Source organism: Zootoca vivipara, chromosome 3, assembly GCF_965207765.1.
Source record: "Zootoca vivipara chromosome 3, rZooViv2.hap1.1, whole genome shotgun sequence".
Classification (NCBI taxonomy): Eukaryota; Metazoa; Chordata; class Lepidosauria; order Squamata; family Lacertidae; genus Zootoca; species Zootoca vivipara.
The window spans coordinates 1364399-1381701 of NC_142586.1; positions in this window are offsets into that span (position 1 = coordinate 1364399).

Below are 17303 nucleotides of genomic sequence, written 5' to 3' on the forward strand. Positions count from 1 at the left end.
CCAACCTAGCAGTTCGAAAGCACGTCAAAATGCAAGTAGATAAATAGGAACCGCTACAGCGGGAAGGTAAACGGCGTTTCCATGTGCTGCTCTGGTTTGCCAGAAGCGGCTTTGTCATGCTGGCCACATGACCTGGAAGCTGTACGCCGGCTCCCTCGGCCAATAATGCGAGATGAGCGCGCAACCCCAGAGTCGGTCACGACTGCACCTAATGGTCAGGGGTCCCTTTACCTTTACCTTTACCAGGTAGAAAGTTTTACATTCACAACTAGCTGGGACTATACTTTGTTTTCTGTTTGTCTTCAAGACAGTGCCTGGCCTTATGAATTCTTTAGGATGTGACATTGCACACTTCATTCATTCTTAATACACAAAATGTGCTTTCCCCCCACATTCCACTTTTAAAACTTTACAAGCTGTTAAATTTCCCATCCCTTCTGCTCCATTTCCCCACTAAAATTCTAGTGCATATCATATAAATTGTTAAGCCAAACACCTGCCGCACAAATAGTCCATATAAAGGCAGCTAGCAAATGCAAAGCCAAAGGAGGAACTAAGCCACCACCTGAGAAACTGAGTAAGGAGATCTTCAAGCATCCCCTTGTTATAGTTATGGATGAGCTTTCTTATGAACATGAAAGGTATAAGGCAAGGATACTACACAGGAATGGAAGATGCTGCCTTATACTGACTTAGACCACCAGTCCATCTAGTTCAATGACTCCCCAGGGTTTCAGAAAGGGGTTCCTAGCTGGAGATGCCAAGGGGCTGAACCTGCATATATGGCAGTGGCTCTACCACTGAGCTACAGCACTCCCCCTCCAATAATAATTAGCAATCATATACCTCATTGGAGTATTAAACGTGCCACAGATGTATGTGTGTCAAATGTTCTAGGCAGCTATCTTCTGCAGTCCCTGAACTTCACCCACAAAACCGCTGACTTTTACTTCTGGATAGTACTGTATTTTCTGGCGTATAAGACGACTGGGCGTATAAGACGACCCCCAACCTTTCCAGTCAAAATATAGAGTTTGGGATATACTCGCCATATAAGAAACATGACCCGCCATATAAGACGACCCCTGACTTTTGAGAAGATTTTTCTGGGTTAAAAAGTAGTCTTATACACAGGAAAATACAGTAATTTATTTTTCTTTCTCTGCACATAGTGGTCAGAGGCCAGTAGCCGGCAGCACCTTGCCCTGAATCGCTACAGCCACAGACATTAACAGTCTGATCAAAACTGTCTGACTCTGTGATTTGGCAGGCTTTATCCATTTGGGGTGGGGTGGGGTGGGAGCTACCATGCTGGAAAATTCCATTCATTTCTGTGAGAAAGAAAAATAAATATTTTTAGATTTTTGACTAGTGTATGAGTGAGTGTGAAATGAAGGACATTCAAAGGGAACCGAAAATGAATTGGACAGCCTACATAGTCCAAGTCAGGCTATTTTCCACTGTGATAAATTGGGATCAAAACCAAATCTTGTGGTTGGTGTGCATTTCCCAGAATTTTCAAGGAAGTTTGCTTAAGACTAACAATGTAATCCTACCCCCAAGATTATGCCATTTGCTATGCTGTTGTTGTTTAGTCGTTTAGTCATGTCTGACTCTATCCATTTTATGCTAGTTGTTGCTAATTGCTTTCTCATGGGATATCTTCAGGAGAAGAAAAGGCTAAAGAGTAAATCCAACAGAAATCCAGACTGGAGTCTCTAAGATGGTTGGATGGTGCCTTGTACTCTTCCTTCCAACAACTCCTGCAGTCAAGCTGGTGTCAGACATATTGCTCTGCTTTCTTTTGGACCACATCAGTGAGGCCGAGATGGGGGGTCATGTCCTCTGGGCAGCCCAAGACCTCCATACATGCTGCCCAGGCATGCGCCCCAGAGATATCTGTGTGTGCTGCTAATGCAGTAAAAACAACACAGAAGGCAGCAGTTACGAGTTAATGGTTGCTGGTCTTTGCAGCCACAGCAGGTGCTGCAATTCTCCAGCAGTTTCATTCCCCCTCCCCCCGAGGTGCACTCCATTGTGTCTTGAGACAGACAGATGCCAACAACAACAAAATGCTAGTTGTTATTGTTGATGATTCATTCCCCGTGTGAATTACTGGGGTCTATTATGCAACTGTGCAAACTCTGCGGATCCGTAAGTGTGCTGATGTCAGTTGGCATCAGTCGCTGTGATGTTTGGGCTGAAGAAAGCTTTTGCAACTCTCGAACGATCGACCAGGAGGAAGGGAACATGCCAGTCGGGCATGTGTCTCTGCCAGGGTCCTACTCGTAAGAGATCCTAACAGTTATACCCCATGTAGGCAGTGCTATTTTTCTAGAAAATGAGGTGCCAGAACTGACCATGAACTCTGTCCCTGTTCTATAGGTAAAAGGTAAAGGTAAAGGACCCGTGGGCGGTTAAGTTCTGTCAAAGGCAACTATGGGGTGCAGCGCTCATCTCACTTCAGGCATTTTTCTGCAGACAGCTTTCTGGGTCTTGTGGTCAGCATGACTAAACCACTTCTGGCAGTTGATGAGTGCCAGAGTGCATGGAAACATCGTTTACCTCCCTGCTGCAGCAGTATCTATCTACTCATGCTGGTATGCTTTCAAATTGCTAGGTTGGCAGAAGCTGGGACAGAGCAACGGGAGCTCACTCCGTCATGCAGATTTGAACCGCCGACCTTCTGATCAGCAAGCCCAAGAGGCTCTGTGGTTTAGACCACAGCCCCACTGGCTCCCTCTCTTATAATGGCAGTGGCTGGGGTGCTGGAACTGAGTTCTGGTGTGATCCAGCTGAAAAAAGCCCTGCCTTTAGGAATGAAAGAAACCACTGAGAACTTCCAGGAGAGGAGAATGGAAACACCAGATTAGATCAGACTGAACTGGACTCAACCTGAACCTGACTGATTTAAAATGACTTTCTTCATCTGGGAATGTTCATTTTCTGCAGACTTCATAGGTAAACTAACTGTGCATGTGATTTTTTAAAATAAAAAATCATTGACTGGGCTGGTCATACTGCTTACTTAAAGCGTCACACTCACAGGACTGGAGAACAAGTCCCAGCTCACTGAGAGAAACCTATTTTCCATTTAAATTCCATCTCAGACTTTTTTCTTTCAAACTTTGCATCCTTCAAATCCTGTGGATTTCAGAGAATGAAGTTTAAGATTAAATGAATTAAATTGTAGGACGATGGGAGTGCCCCTAGTTGAGAAGCAACAATAATGTTCTGCCATTAGAAGACTTGACATTGATAAAAATGGTACCTGTTGGCTAATAACTTGAAATTTGGTATCCATGATCTACCCAATGTGTCAGATTTCAAATTGATCTGATATAAAATGTTACAATAAAATGCAATTTTAGAAGTGCTGAAAATGGTGGATGACAGATTGTACCGGTAGTGGTTAGATTTCCAATTTTGGGGGGCCTGTGGACAAATTTGGAAACCTGGGAAACTGTGATAGGGGAACCTGCCCCACAACCTTATGCACCCCCATTGCAATTCCCTTCAGCTCATCCTACAGCACCCCATCAGTTCAACACTACAAAGTGGAGAGCAGTATAGTATAGTGGTTAGCATGTGGCTACTCATCCCTTCCAGTAATTATCCTCACAATGATCAGGTGGGGATCAGGCCATATGGAGAGGGAGTGATACAAAGTTCAAACAAAACAAAAGAAGGCATTTGTTGTTGAATGGTTTATTATTTGCTCTGCATAGTAACATATTGGTTTCTGGTTGACTTCCTCTGATGACACAAATGCTGATCTCACACATGATAAAGATCTTGAATTATAGGCATTTCTCATTTAACCTACCGTACATATTTAACACTGGTTGTAAGAATATATATTGTACACTTCAGATGACAAAAGAAGGAACTCTTTAGCCAGGGGACAGACAGAAGCTATTGTATCTGGTGACTAGGCATAGTAACTGGACTATTTTTCATAGCTGCCAAGTTATCCCCTTTTTAAAGGGATTTTCCCTTATGCTGAATAGGCTTCCTCGCGAGAAAAGGGAAAACTTGGCAGCTATGCTACTTTTATGAACAAAACTTCCCATTTCATCCAGCATTTTCTGAGATTCGTCTCCTTTGTTTTTGTAGTTTGTACATGGGGCTGCCCTTCCTAATCCCACCTCCACCAGCATGCCCCTGTCTTCATCCCTGGAATGTTGAAGGCTGTGAATTAGCAACCAGTTGCATTAATGTTGCTCCTTTTTTCTGTTGGATCTAACCATTTTGTTGGTATGCAATTGGCACTAGTGATATTATTTTGAAACAAGACATGTAAAAGTATTTCATTCATTCTTGTTAATAATAATAATAATAATATCTTTATTACGGTCATAGACCAACCAAAAGGGAAAAGAAAACCAATAATACATAAAATAGATAGTTCTTGAGTATCATCTTTGAACAATACTGTTTCATAATCCTATTTTAAATTAAAATTGGGTTAAAATTTAATGAGGGATAGTTCCCTTTAACTATTATCCGCTGAGAATTAATAGGCGGCTTTATCATTGTTATTGATTGATGTCACGGTGTGTTAAATTTTTATTTATTTGAGAAACTGTATAACAAACCAAATTGTCACTTCATACAAACAAGTGATCCTACAATATCCTGGCATTCAATAAATAACAGTTTCCATAAGTTCACATCATATATTGTACAAGAAGATGTTTATTTCTTGCCCAAATTGTTTTTTTGTTGGTTTTTCACTTTTTGGGGGCCTTTATACTGCTGGGATTATCATTTTTTGCCTCAATGTCATCAAGTATAATGTCATCTGGATGGAAGAGAAAAGAATATATATTTAATTTTACCAGTTTGATTTGGATAAATTTGAGGTTGCTTATTTATTAGAACAAGAGGTTATATCCATTCCTTGACAGTGCACATTGAATCAAAAGTAGGTCCTGCTGAGTTCAACAGGGCTTACTGTTAGGAAACTGGGGAAAAGGTTGCAGCCTTAAATGCTCTCCTGTGGTGGTAAAAAACAAACAAATTCAAAACCGCAGTGAAGTAAAAACCAAATCAATCTCTAATGTTAGCATCCATGGGTGCAGTCAGGACTTATGTTGAGGTGGGGAGCAGGACACTCACTTGTCATCATCCTCTGTCTGGCTCTGTCCCACTTTTATCACTGTCACACGATCCCCATTTTTGGCTCCATAAAACAAAGTAAAGGAATCTGAAATAAAGTAGAATATGCAGGCCTGGCCACGCTCCATGAATAAAGAACTGGGCAGCGGTCTTGTGGCATTCAATGTGTTAAAAAGAACAGAAACATATGAATGGGTTTACTTAATGGTAAAAAAACTTTCTTACAACCTTTTCAAAATAGTAGGTTGGAGTTAGAACACCGACAATAGCCAGGAACCTACACTATATTTAAATATAACAATGGTTCACAACAACGTTAGCAATGAACTCTGCACTGATCCGAATTGTGAACTTGAATAAACAGAACTATATCATTGACTGAGGCCTGAGGGCTTTCTGCGGTACAAATAGCCTATGGGAAACTTCCAGCCATTTCTAGACAGGCCCTGCAGGTGCACACCTGCAGGAGAAAAGGCTGGAAACTATGAAAAGCTTCCAGAACTGAGCTACCTGCAAAGCCATACCTATCACTCAGTTAGGTGGCCGGTTGTGTCACTAGAATGCACCACAACATCATCCAAGTGACCTCATGAGCATTTCCATTTCAAATATTCTGATTATTGGCACTTTCTGTTTAGTATTTTTATTTACTTACTTGATTTATTTACTAGCTTTATGTACTTGATGGTGGACGGAGTAGTTCTAATCAAGCTCAAAGATTTCAAAGTGAAACATTTAGTAACTCAAGAACTAAAAATAATTCAGTTTAGAAACAAAAACCCTGCAGAGAACATCTGACAAAAGATTGAGAAAAACATTGATATTTGCAAATATACTACATACTCTTAGGCAGAAGGGGCTCAGGCAAAGGACTATGGGCTACAGAATATTGCAAAAAGAAGAAATGTGGAGATACTTCCTAGTAATTCAAAAAAATCTTCACTTTGTTCTTTCCTGATGTGAAAGGCTTAATTTAAACTTATTCGTAGAATATAGAGTAGTTCAAAGACTAAATAAAATAACTTGAAATGGAAACTTTCAAACGTTGGAAAACCAATTCTCAACAGACTGACTTACAAAAGACATCTGGTGGGCTTGCTCACAGATTCATGCTTCCTGGGCTCCTAGAATATTACTGCTCAAGCCATTGATTTAACTGTAGCCCACACAGACGGTGGAAGAGGGTTCAAGGCTGGGTTTTCTTTACCCAAACAGAAAATGACAGAAGTTACATGCAATATGGTACTTGGGGGAGCCACCTTTAGAAACTTGAAAAAAAATCTTTCTCCATCTGTCAAAGTGGTAAATGTAAAGTCATCTCACTTTTCATTACTTCAGTCTTGTCTTCACTCTACTCAGAAACTCTGGAAAGCACGGGAGGTTACCAAGCAACCACTAGTTATCACCTATGGTTCCTGTGGTACCTGCACTCCTGAGACAGACATGTCATAGCATCTTGTGCTAAGCTATGCTGAGATAAAGGACTTGCCATAGGACTTTTCATGAAAGCAATTTTTTATTTTGGCAGCCTAAAACTACTTGACATCAGTAATGACAGAAAAGTGCTAGCTGGTGGTTTTTAAAAAAATAAAGCAGGGGGAACCAGCCACAGTTGATAGCCTCTTATCTAGAGAGGGACAACACATTCTGACAAAGTAGTGGCAAGGTTCCTAAAAGGGTCGAATCCATGCATCTTCTCCCCCTTGCCACTCCAACCTACCCTTGAACTGAACTTATTCCTAGCAGTGAAATTTAGTTCCAGAAGTCCAGCTTTCATATCAACTACTCAAAGGAACATAAATCAGTGCACATATCTGAAGAGGGTCTGAATAGTCTGTTTTGTGGTGCAATGTGTTCAAACTTGAAATTATTATTAGGTGCCCGTGAAATGCCCATGACTGCATGCAGAGAGAGAAAGTAGAAAGCAAACTTACAATGCTCACAGACAAAAATAGGAGCATTTCTGAGCATGCGTAGATAATGGTAGATAAAGGCTCCAGTGGGAGAGGAGACACACAACAAAAGAAAATATCGCCCACTATGACAGAGAATTCGATACGGCAGACAAAGTGTGTTAACTATTTCACACTTAGCAATCTCAGGTAGACAGACAGTGTGAAAACTATACCTTATATTCTAGATAATCTCATATTCCAGATCTCAGTTTTGCAAAATTCTTCGTAATTAGGAGAAAAACACTGTAAAGATTGCAGAACACATTGTGTATCTTTGAATTACCTTTTGTCAGTGTGACCCTATGCATACTTTTGAGCTATGGGGCATATCCTGGTGGATAGTTTGCCTACACCAACAAAGATTTTATCTATGCTATGTTAACAGATCAAATCAATATTCACAAAATTATTAATAAAATAAACATGCCCTCAGCAGGGAAGAAAACCTCAACTTCAAAAACATTGTATAAGCATTTTACTTTATTGAATACTAAACCATGAATAGTTTCACAATACAGGAATGCACATAAACACACTTATATGTTTTTATTCGGGTATTTTTGTTGGTCAGCCAGAGTGGATATATGAGTGTAAGAGGGACTTCTCAATATACCTAAAGCCAGATTAAGTCCAAGGAATTCAAAATACTTTTTTATGAGCTGGAGAATATACATAACCTCATGCCATTATTTAAATACTCTGATTTAAGTACAAAAGAATGAACAATATGCATTTAAGCATAATTAATCAAGAGTTATGTGATCTTAAGTATGAACTCGGGGATCACATTAGAATGACTAGAATGTGCCACAGACAAAAGTTTGGGCCCTTATACTCATTAAAGTGGTACCTCGGTTTAAGAACAGTCTGGTTTAAGAACGATTCGGTTTACAAACTCCACAAAACCAGAAATAGTGTCCCGGTTTGAGAACTTTACCTCGGTCTAAGAATGGAATCTGAACGGTGGAAGGGCACCGGCGGTGGGAGGTCTCATTAGGGCTTTGGTTTAAGAACGGACTTCTGGAACAGATTAAGTACGTAAACCGAGGTACCACTGTATTCCTTTATGATTAATCTAAAATGGCTGACACCCACTCCCTGCCGTTCCCATGCTTGGTCTATTATAGCGCTTTTTATTACAAGGCTCTATGCACAAAACTCAGGGCTTGTCCACCTTTCTGCTTGTCCCGTGGTTTCTAGGCATGGATTTTGTTTTTGCCCTGCAGCTCTTCCCTAAAATACTTGCTCTTTACTGCTGAATCAGAACAAACAACAATCCAGGGAAAACCCAATTGCTGTTTGGTCCTATTCATCCGTCAAACATGGGTTTCCTCAGCCGGAAGCAGAGGGGCGAACGGAGGTGTGGGCAAGCCCTCAGATCCAGAACTGAAGTGGTCTTTGTCTGAAGCACAAGGAGACTTCTCTGAAGAAGCCCAAAGTGAAGCAGGCTACCTGAACCTGTGGACACACTTGGAAAATTTTGATGGACAGAGAGACAGACGGCACACCTGTGAAAATTCAAATCCCGCCCCCCAAGCTCTCCGTATAAAGAAAGTTGTAAGGGAGGGAAGAGGGAAAGGAGGCCCAGGGTGGCAATGGCTCCAACCAGAGAGTAACTTTACCAGGGCTCTCCTTTTCACCTGCATCCTAAGTGCTTTGGAGAACAATGATGGAAGAATTACATTGCGCAATTCTTGTGAGATGTGTATCACAAAGGTGCAGTCACCAGGAAGCTGCAACTGGCTGTAGCTCCCTGTTGAGTGTTCTTTCTGGTGGTACACCTGCGTGGTCCTACTGTCTGAAATAGCCTTCTGTGGAGTCTGTGGGATGATCTGGGCTTTCAGATCAGATGAGGGTGGAATCTAATTTGAAAGCTTGTTATAATTTAGGTTTTCAAAGGTGTTTAGTTTCCATCTTGGGCCCTTAAATGTTAAACACAAGTAAATCTTTATAGCATATTATCTTGTAATGCAACACATAGTTTATGCTTATTTCTCTGGTAGCTCCTGTAATGACATTCTTTCTGCAAAAACACTGCTGTGTTCTAAGTAGCAATAACGCTGCCAGATGTGTAATTTGTGATACACAATAATGCCTGGAAAATACTTATATCAGAATAATGGCTACATTTAAAAATATTATGGAAGATAAAAGTGCATTTTAAACAGATGAAGAATCAGATCCTTTTCAATGTGTCATAAAATATATAGTACAATGGAAGCAACACTAAAATGCACCATAATAAAATCTGCATTTTTATTATAAATTACATTTTTGGGGCAAAATCCAGCCAAAGTTAAGCAGTTTTAATTCTCATTGACTTCCAACGGATGTTTCAGTGTCTCCCACTGAAATTAAGAGGCCTTAAAAATGCTTGTCTTTGACCGGCTATATTCAACAACAACAACATTTTTATTTATACCCCACTCATCAGGCTGGTCTATGTTTGGTTAAAACATAATGTTGTATTCTATGAACAGGAAAAGCATGACTTTGATTACAGTGCATTCACCGTGATTGTGAATTGTGCATATCCTATGCAAGATCACCTGTAATGCAAATGACTTCAGAACACAATACAGTCCATGCATTTACTCAGAGGTAAATTCTATTTCCCCCCCAATGTGACCCACTCCCAAATAAGCATGCATAGGTTTTCAGTATTGTTCAGAGTATATAGGGAACAAGAGTTTGTTATAAAAACTATCCTAGTCCTATTAATTTCAGTTGGAAAGGTAATTTATTCTTAGGGATACAAACCTATACACACTTACTTCAGAATAAATATAATTGAAATAATAAATGAACCAGGTGTGGGAAACCTTTAGTCCTCCAGATGTTGCCAAACCATAGCTGTCAAGTTCTCCCTTTTTTAAAGGGAAATTCCCTTATGCTGAATAAGCTTTCTCACGAGAAAAGGGAAAAATGGACAGCTATGTGCCAAACCACAATGCCTGCTATCCCTGGCCATTGGCTGTGCTTGCTGGGAGTTGTAGTTCAGCAACATCTGGAAGGCTAAAAATTCCCTACACCTCAAAAACACACACGCAGTACCTGCCCATTTATTTCTCCCAGTGAATTCAACTGGCCTTAAACACACTTCAGCTGGATCTTTCCATGCACGACTTTGCATCTTATCTGAAGGACACAAACATATTTTATTGGGGGAGAAGGGACAAGAATTGCAACAACAAAAAGCATATTTCCGTCTTTCATTTATCTGATGTTTCTTTAGTCTTGATTACCTTGGTTTCGAAGAGAACATTCCAGGACTATTGTTTTATAATACATTAGTTGTTTTTCAATTTGCTTCTTTCTGTATATGGTAGGTCCTGGTTGCACAGAGAAGGGGGCTCCTCTGTTCATTTAATGGATGGTCTGAAAAGAGCTTCTAAGCATGCATAGCTACGGTATCCACTCTCATGTGTGAATAGCTACAGAGGTTTGTGCAACATCTTCTGCTGAGCATACAAGGTGTGATCCTGCTCCCCCCCACACACACTGGTAGAAACAATTTCTAGATCCATCATTAGTACCCAGAATTTATGTGGGGTAAGATATGGGTGTATGCTGAATTAGAAGAATTGATATGAACTATTTGTAATACCTTCACCCTGATGTTTCCTATGGTTAGATTTTAATCAGTAGAGGATTCTTTATCTGCTCAGATATTGCCTTACCTGAGCATATTTACTGTCAAAAACTAAGGAAAAAAGGCAGAAAGGTAAACATTTGAATCACTACTGAATTGCTATGCACAGCTTACCTGCAGAGAATTCCAGACACTTCTTTATGTATCATTTGCAAAGAAAAGGAACTAGTGGCAGCAAACACTGAGTTAAACATGTTGTGCACATAACACATTTGCTAGCACATGCATAGTGCAATCCTATTGTGTTAAATGGGGCTTACTCCCAGGAAAGTGGGTATGAGAAAAAGTCTTTTATCATATATGTAATATAAGATTTCGTGATACTCCTATGGGCAAAATCTCAAAAAAAAGGGAGATGACATCAAGAAATTAGCCCCAACACACACACACATCAGGGGAGATAAAGGCTACAATCTAAAGCACGCTTACTTGGACTTACTTCTGTACAAAAAGAAAAAAGAAAAAAGATTTGAGCTGAGAATATTAGGAACAGAACCACACTTGAAAAATGTAGCATTTTGTTAGGAGCATAAAGCATGCAAGTGTTTATGGCAATCCTGTGCAATTATTTTGGATTCATATAGCTTTACTTTTTTTGACAAGCAGTTGAAATATTTCATTTTAAAAAAATGGACTCTGATTCCTGGATGATCTTCACAAATACATCAGAGAAGGCTGCGATAATGTGAATATCAGCCACTAAATTATTGACCATTGTGGCTGTTGTAATGATAAAAATTGACACAGGTCAGATTTTCTGATGATGACCATGGAAGAGAATGGAAAAAGACAGAACTACATTTTTAAGAACTTTGTTTTACTTTTAGTCCTCACTTCAGCTTTATTCTCCCTCCTTGCCTGGCAACGGTTTCATATGTTAATATCATTTTTTATTAACATAATACAAATATCAGTAGCAGTGGTACAGCTTTCATTGCTAGCGGCTTTCCTATCAAACGTCACAGTAAATTTTATTTTCCCTAATAGATTACGACTTGTACATTGTATTAGGGAAGGTGAGTCGTATTGCAGGATGACACTGAAATTACAGAACATACTACCTTACAAGGTTTAAAAGTGTGGTTATTAATTATCCACCATTTCTGCCCCAACCACTGTACCACCTCACAATGCTGAACCAGGGAAGTTAGCTGGGGAATTTATGACTATTTACGATTACTGTATGATTAATGTTATTTTTTTTTGGAGAGGAGAAAAAATCGCCCCCGTCATCTTTCAAGAACCTCACTGTAGCCGTTGTCAAAATATCACATTATACAATTCACTGGAAGTGAACTTATTGCTAAATACCCGTTAGATTCCCAGGAGATGCCTTACATTAATTGTTTAGCCAAAGCACCCTTAGGCGATCGCAGGGGAAGAGCATTAAATGCGCAAAAAGAGAAGCTGACAGAGATCCCCGTAGAACAAGCTGCGGCTTCCCGCATAAAACTTCTCCGAGGGGATGGCGGCGGGGGACACGCAGCAAGCCTGGACGGTCATTTGGGGGTGGGGGGGCTGCATTTTCTTGCCTTCGACGCTCTGCAAAGCGCAAACACAATTAAGCTGAAAAAGAAAAATCAATGGCGTACCAGCACACAGAACCCTTTCTTTCCCTTTTTCCTTTTTGGAGACGGCCTGGGAATGGTAAGCAAGGTTTTTAAAAGAAACCCAAAGGGAGAGGTTGGACCTGATCTGCTTACAAGGACAAAAAACAAGAGGAAAAAAGTTGGAGGGCGCAAATGGTCCAGGCAGCGCTGAGGATGAGGGAGGCGGCGGACAGATCAGAGTTCAGAAGCGGGAAAAGGGAGGCGCGGTCCAGGGCGGAAAGTGAGTTCGCGAACTTCACGCATTTAGAGCGCAATTCTCCGCGCCGAATGTGAACCCTGCGATCAAAGTCAGCGTGCGCACGAAAGAGGAGAAGATTAGGAAGGGACACCTTTGCCACGCTCTCTTCGGTGTCGTGGTCACTGCTTTTATTCACACTTTTATTCGCCTCTTTCTACTTTCTCTCTCCTCCGCCCCCCCCCCCGCCCCGCGAACATCTGGCTCCACGAGCTTTTCAGAATAAATTGAGCTAAGCAAACATATTTCGATCGCTGGGATTATTAGATGAAACTATGCCGTTCAGGTTATTTTAACAGCATCCTTTGCCAGCATTTCTGCTATTGTGCCACTAGAGGGACCACTAGTTAAACAAGAAGCAATAGCATAACTTTTCTCTCTCTCTCTCTCTCTCTCTCTCTTTTTAAAATATATATTAAAAAGCCCTTTCCAACAGAAATCTCTCCACCAGAGTTAAAAAGAAGAAGACCATCATATGGGGATTTTGTTTTTAATTGCTGTTACTATTGTGAATATATCAAATAAAAGGGCTGGGCAGCAGTAGAAAAGGTATGATTAAAGGAAGCGAAGAGGCATTCAGTAATGACCTGCAAAATGTCAGCAGGTGTTTCGTTTGGTAAAATCTGCCAATGTTGTTTCTCTAAGGCTGGCATCCTCTGCTCTCTTACGTGGGAGCAAAGTCCACTGAACATCATACCACACCATGGAATGCTTAGTCATTCAAATTCTTCCTGTCCTATTTATTTTTCTTTCCCACTTGCAAATGGCAAGTGTGATATCATATTATATCACTTTATATTAAAGCACAGCTGTTAACTGCGAAAACGATGTATCATTAACATCCCAAAGCTGGTTGTAGGAGTTCCCCTGACAATATAACCCCCTTACGGAAATTCTTTCTGCTGACCCACGTGCATAGCTGAGTTGTCAACTCATTAAAAACAATAGTTGATTAACCAACTGCCTTTCAAGTAAAATTATTTTAAAAAGCATGCATATTACCCAAAAAGTTAACGTAGATGTCTATTTTGAGACACTGGTGTGTGGCAGCCAACCTACAATGAACCCACTGTTAGAAAACAACAACAACCATGTTTAATATTTTATTTTCATGTCCTGTTAAAACAAACCAACTACATTTTTTTTCTGAAGAAAAAGAGCCCACACTGAGATGACCTTCCCACACCCAAGGGGGAGCCATTTCTCTTTGCGTAGCCACTGAGCAAGGTGCTGACTTCAGGAGAAAGAGCCTTGTGAGCGGCCCCCAGCGCATGTGATTGGGTCATTTATATGTTCTGCCATCTGTATGGGAGCTGTTCACGGATAAGCAGCTCCCAGGTGGCCCAAATACCATCGAAACAGAACATGAAGTCTGAGAGAGGATGTCTGAGGTGCACATGGACCTACTGCTCCTGATAATCAGGGCCGGCACACCCATGAAGCAAGGTGAGGTGACTGCCTTGAGCAGCAAGGTCCGCACTGTAGATCTTTATTCCTTCCCTTGTTCCTGATGTACATCTTCACTCGCCCCTTGACAACCACCATTTTGTGGTTCGTCTCAGGCACCCAAATGTCTTGGGCTGGGTCTGCTGACAATGGCCTAGCGTGCTGTGTTATAAACTTGCCATTAGAAGGGCGGGGGGGCACTGGGGGACTCCCTAGATACCTATACCAATTCCTCTGTGTGCAGAGACATATATCTGCATGGATAATAATAATAATTATTTTATTATTTGTACCCTCCCCATCTGACTGGGTTGCCCCAGCCACTTTGGGCAACTTCCAAAATATATAAGAACATGTTGGCATTGTTAATTAAATTTCTATACTGGCCTTCATCCAAAGATTGCATGCAGTTTGCAATATAAAAACACAAAAAATACACACCATCATAACAAACAATAGCAATAGCAAGTGTTGGTGCTGAACTTTAAAGCCCTAAATGACATCGGTCCAGTATACCTGAAGGAGTGTCTCCACCCCCATCGTTCTGACCAGACACTGAGGTCCAGTGCTGGCGGTTCCCTCGCTGCAAGAAGCCAAGTTGCAGGGAACCAGGCAGAGGGCCTTCTCGGTAGTGGCACCCGCCCTGTGGAACGCCCTCCCACCAGATGTCGAAGAGAAAAACTACCACCAGACTTTTAGAGGACATCTGAAGGCAGCCCTGTTTAGGGAAGCTTTTAATGTTTAAGAAATTAGTTTAATAAATTATTGTATTTTAATATTTCTACTGGAAGCCGCCCAGAGTGGCTGGGGAAACCCAGCCAGATGGCTGGGGTATAAATTTATTATTATTAATTATTATTATTATTATTATTATTATTATTATTATTATTATTATTATTATTGCAATAACCACCACAGTTTAAAAGGCCATAGATATGTATCATGCCCTTGTTTGCATTCAAACGTATGCTTCCATACAATATTCCTGATAGCAGGAATATTAACCAATTCAGCAATACTTTTTATTAGAAACAACAAAAATGTCACCAAGTAGTAAGGGAGCTTTCAAATTCACAAAACTCTTTACCAGGCTTGATTATCGATTCAAAATAATGGGGTGGGAGACCAGACGAGAGAGGGAGAGAGGAGAGCCTAAGATTGACCCGGCTATTGGTGACTTGCAATTGTAACACTCTAAATAGAATTTTGGTTGCTATTTGAATCCTTACATCAACTTTGTTTCACAGTTATAACACAGAGATCATTTAACTATGGTTGCAATCCCACACATACCCCAAGTAGAAGAACAGAAGCATAACTACCCCACCCCACCCCACTCACCACCCCCTCCCTCTCTTCCCCCCTCTTTTCTTTTTCTCGCAACAAATGAAACTTATCTGTAGGAAACACAACTTGAAAAAAGAGACAAGGCACGTATTTTTTGTAAACTAAGAAATATTTAATAAAAACATATTTTTTAAAAAAAATTATGGTTGCAATCCTGAAAGCACTTACCAGGGGGTAAATCTCTTTGAATACTGTGGGACACACTCCCATGTTACCAAGCATTGCATCATGCTGCATGTTGTATTATGGGTGTCCTTTTTCTTACATTTTGTCTGCCCAAAATGGAAACAGCTTGAACGGTGCACAAATTTCTGTACTCAGATGATAAATAATAGCATCCCGACTGACGAACAATAGTGCTATGAAGCATATGTAAACTGACAAGCCTTCTCCTTTCCATCAATCCAGCGTATTAAGTACACCTGCATTGGAGTGCAGAAGAAACTGGATTTTAATTCTGTATTCATAATGACTTTTACCAGTTGTCCATACTGATCATGGTCCTATGGGCTACCTGAAAAAGTGGCAAGAATTGCAGTTTAAGAATCATATTGGGTGGGTTCAGTGCTTTTCTTCTTGGAAAAAAAAAGTGCCAATGCTTTGTAACCTTAAGTAGCCCCAGAAAAAAAGCACTGAGTGGTATTCAGTTAAGTTTTACTCAGGGTAGATCCATTGAAATTAATGATCCTAAATTAGGTCTATTAATTTCAATGGGTCTATTCTGAATAAAACTTAGCTGAATATCATCCATTGTTTTTAACATATGAAACGGACCCCCCCTTTCTTTACTGCAACATGATAAATGTACCACAGAGAAACAACTTGAAGTTACTTCTACATCTGAAGTGTGCAAACATTATTTTACACACACACACACACACACACACACACACACACACACACACACACACTTCCTTCCAAGTTTGTGAATTTTAATGGAACTTTTTGAATGGAAAAAGAAAGGTGGACGGTGTCATCATTTTGCATCTGCTCTGGGAAACACAGAGTGGGCTAAAAATGGCATAAATAAGTAAATTCACTGCTCTCTGCCTACAAAATGAATGCCTTATTGGTGTAATTCCTGCTTGTCTGAGAGCTAATTGCAACGTAGGGTATAGTTTTCTTTAATCGAGGAGGACATTGAGGGGAAACTTTGCATCATGGCTACGTGGGAGCCGACTGAAGTTAAATCCTTCGAAGACAGAGGTCCTCTGGCTAGGTCGGGGCGACATGGGGTTGGGGGGCCAACTCCCATCTTTTGCAGGGGCTCAATTGGTACCAGCGCCTTCTGTCAAGAGTTTGGGTGTAACCTTTGACGCCTCCCTTTCCATGGAGGCGCAGGTTGCATCCACAGCAAAGGTGGCATTTTTCCATCTCCGCCGCATCAAGCAGTTGGTCCCTTACCTCTCTCACCCCGATCTGGCCACAGTGATCCATGCGACGATCACCTCCAGGCTTGACTATTGTAACTCGCTCTACGCAGGGTTGCCCTTAAAGCTGACCCAGAAACTCCAGCGGGTGCAGAATGCCGCGGCGAGGCTCCTTACAGGGTCCCGGCCGTGGGATCACATTCATCCAGTGCTTTACCAGCTGCACTGGCTCCCGGTGGAGTACAGGATCAGGTTTAAGGTGCTGGTTTTGACCTTTAAAGCCCTATGCGACTTGGGACCCTCGTACCTACGGGACCGCCTCTCCTGGTATGCCCCGCGGAGGACCTTAAGGTCCACAAACAATAATATTCTGGAGATCCCGAGTCATAAGATGGCTAGATTGGCCTCTACTAGAGCCAGGGCCTTTTCAGTACTGGCCCCAACCTGGTGGAACGCTCTTTCCCAGGAGACCAGGGCCCTGCGGGATTTGTCATCTTTCCGCAGGGCCTGCAAGACAGAGCTGTTCCGCCGGGCCTTTGGGTTAGACTCAGCCTGACCCCTGTGTTT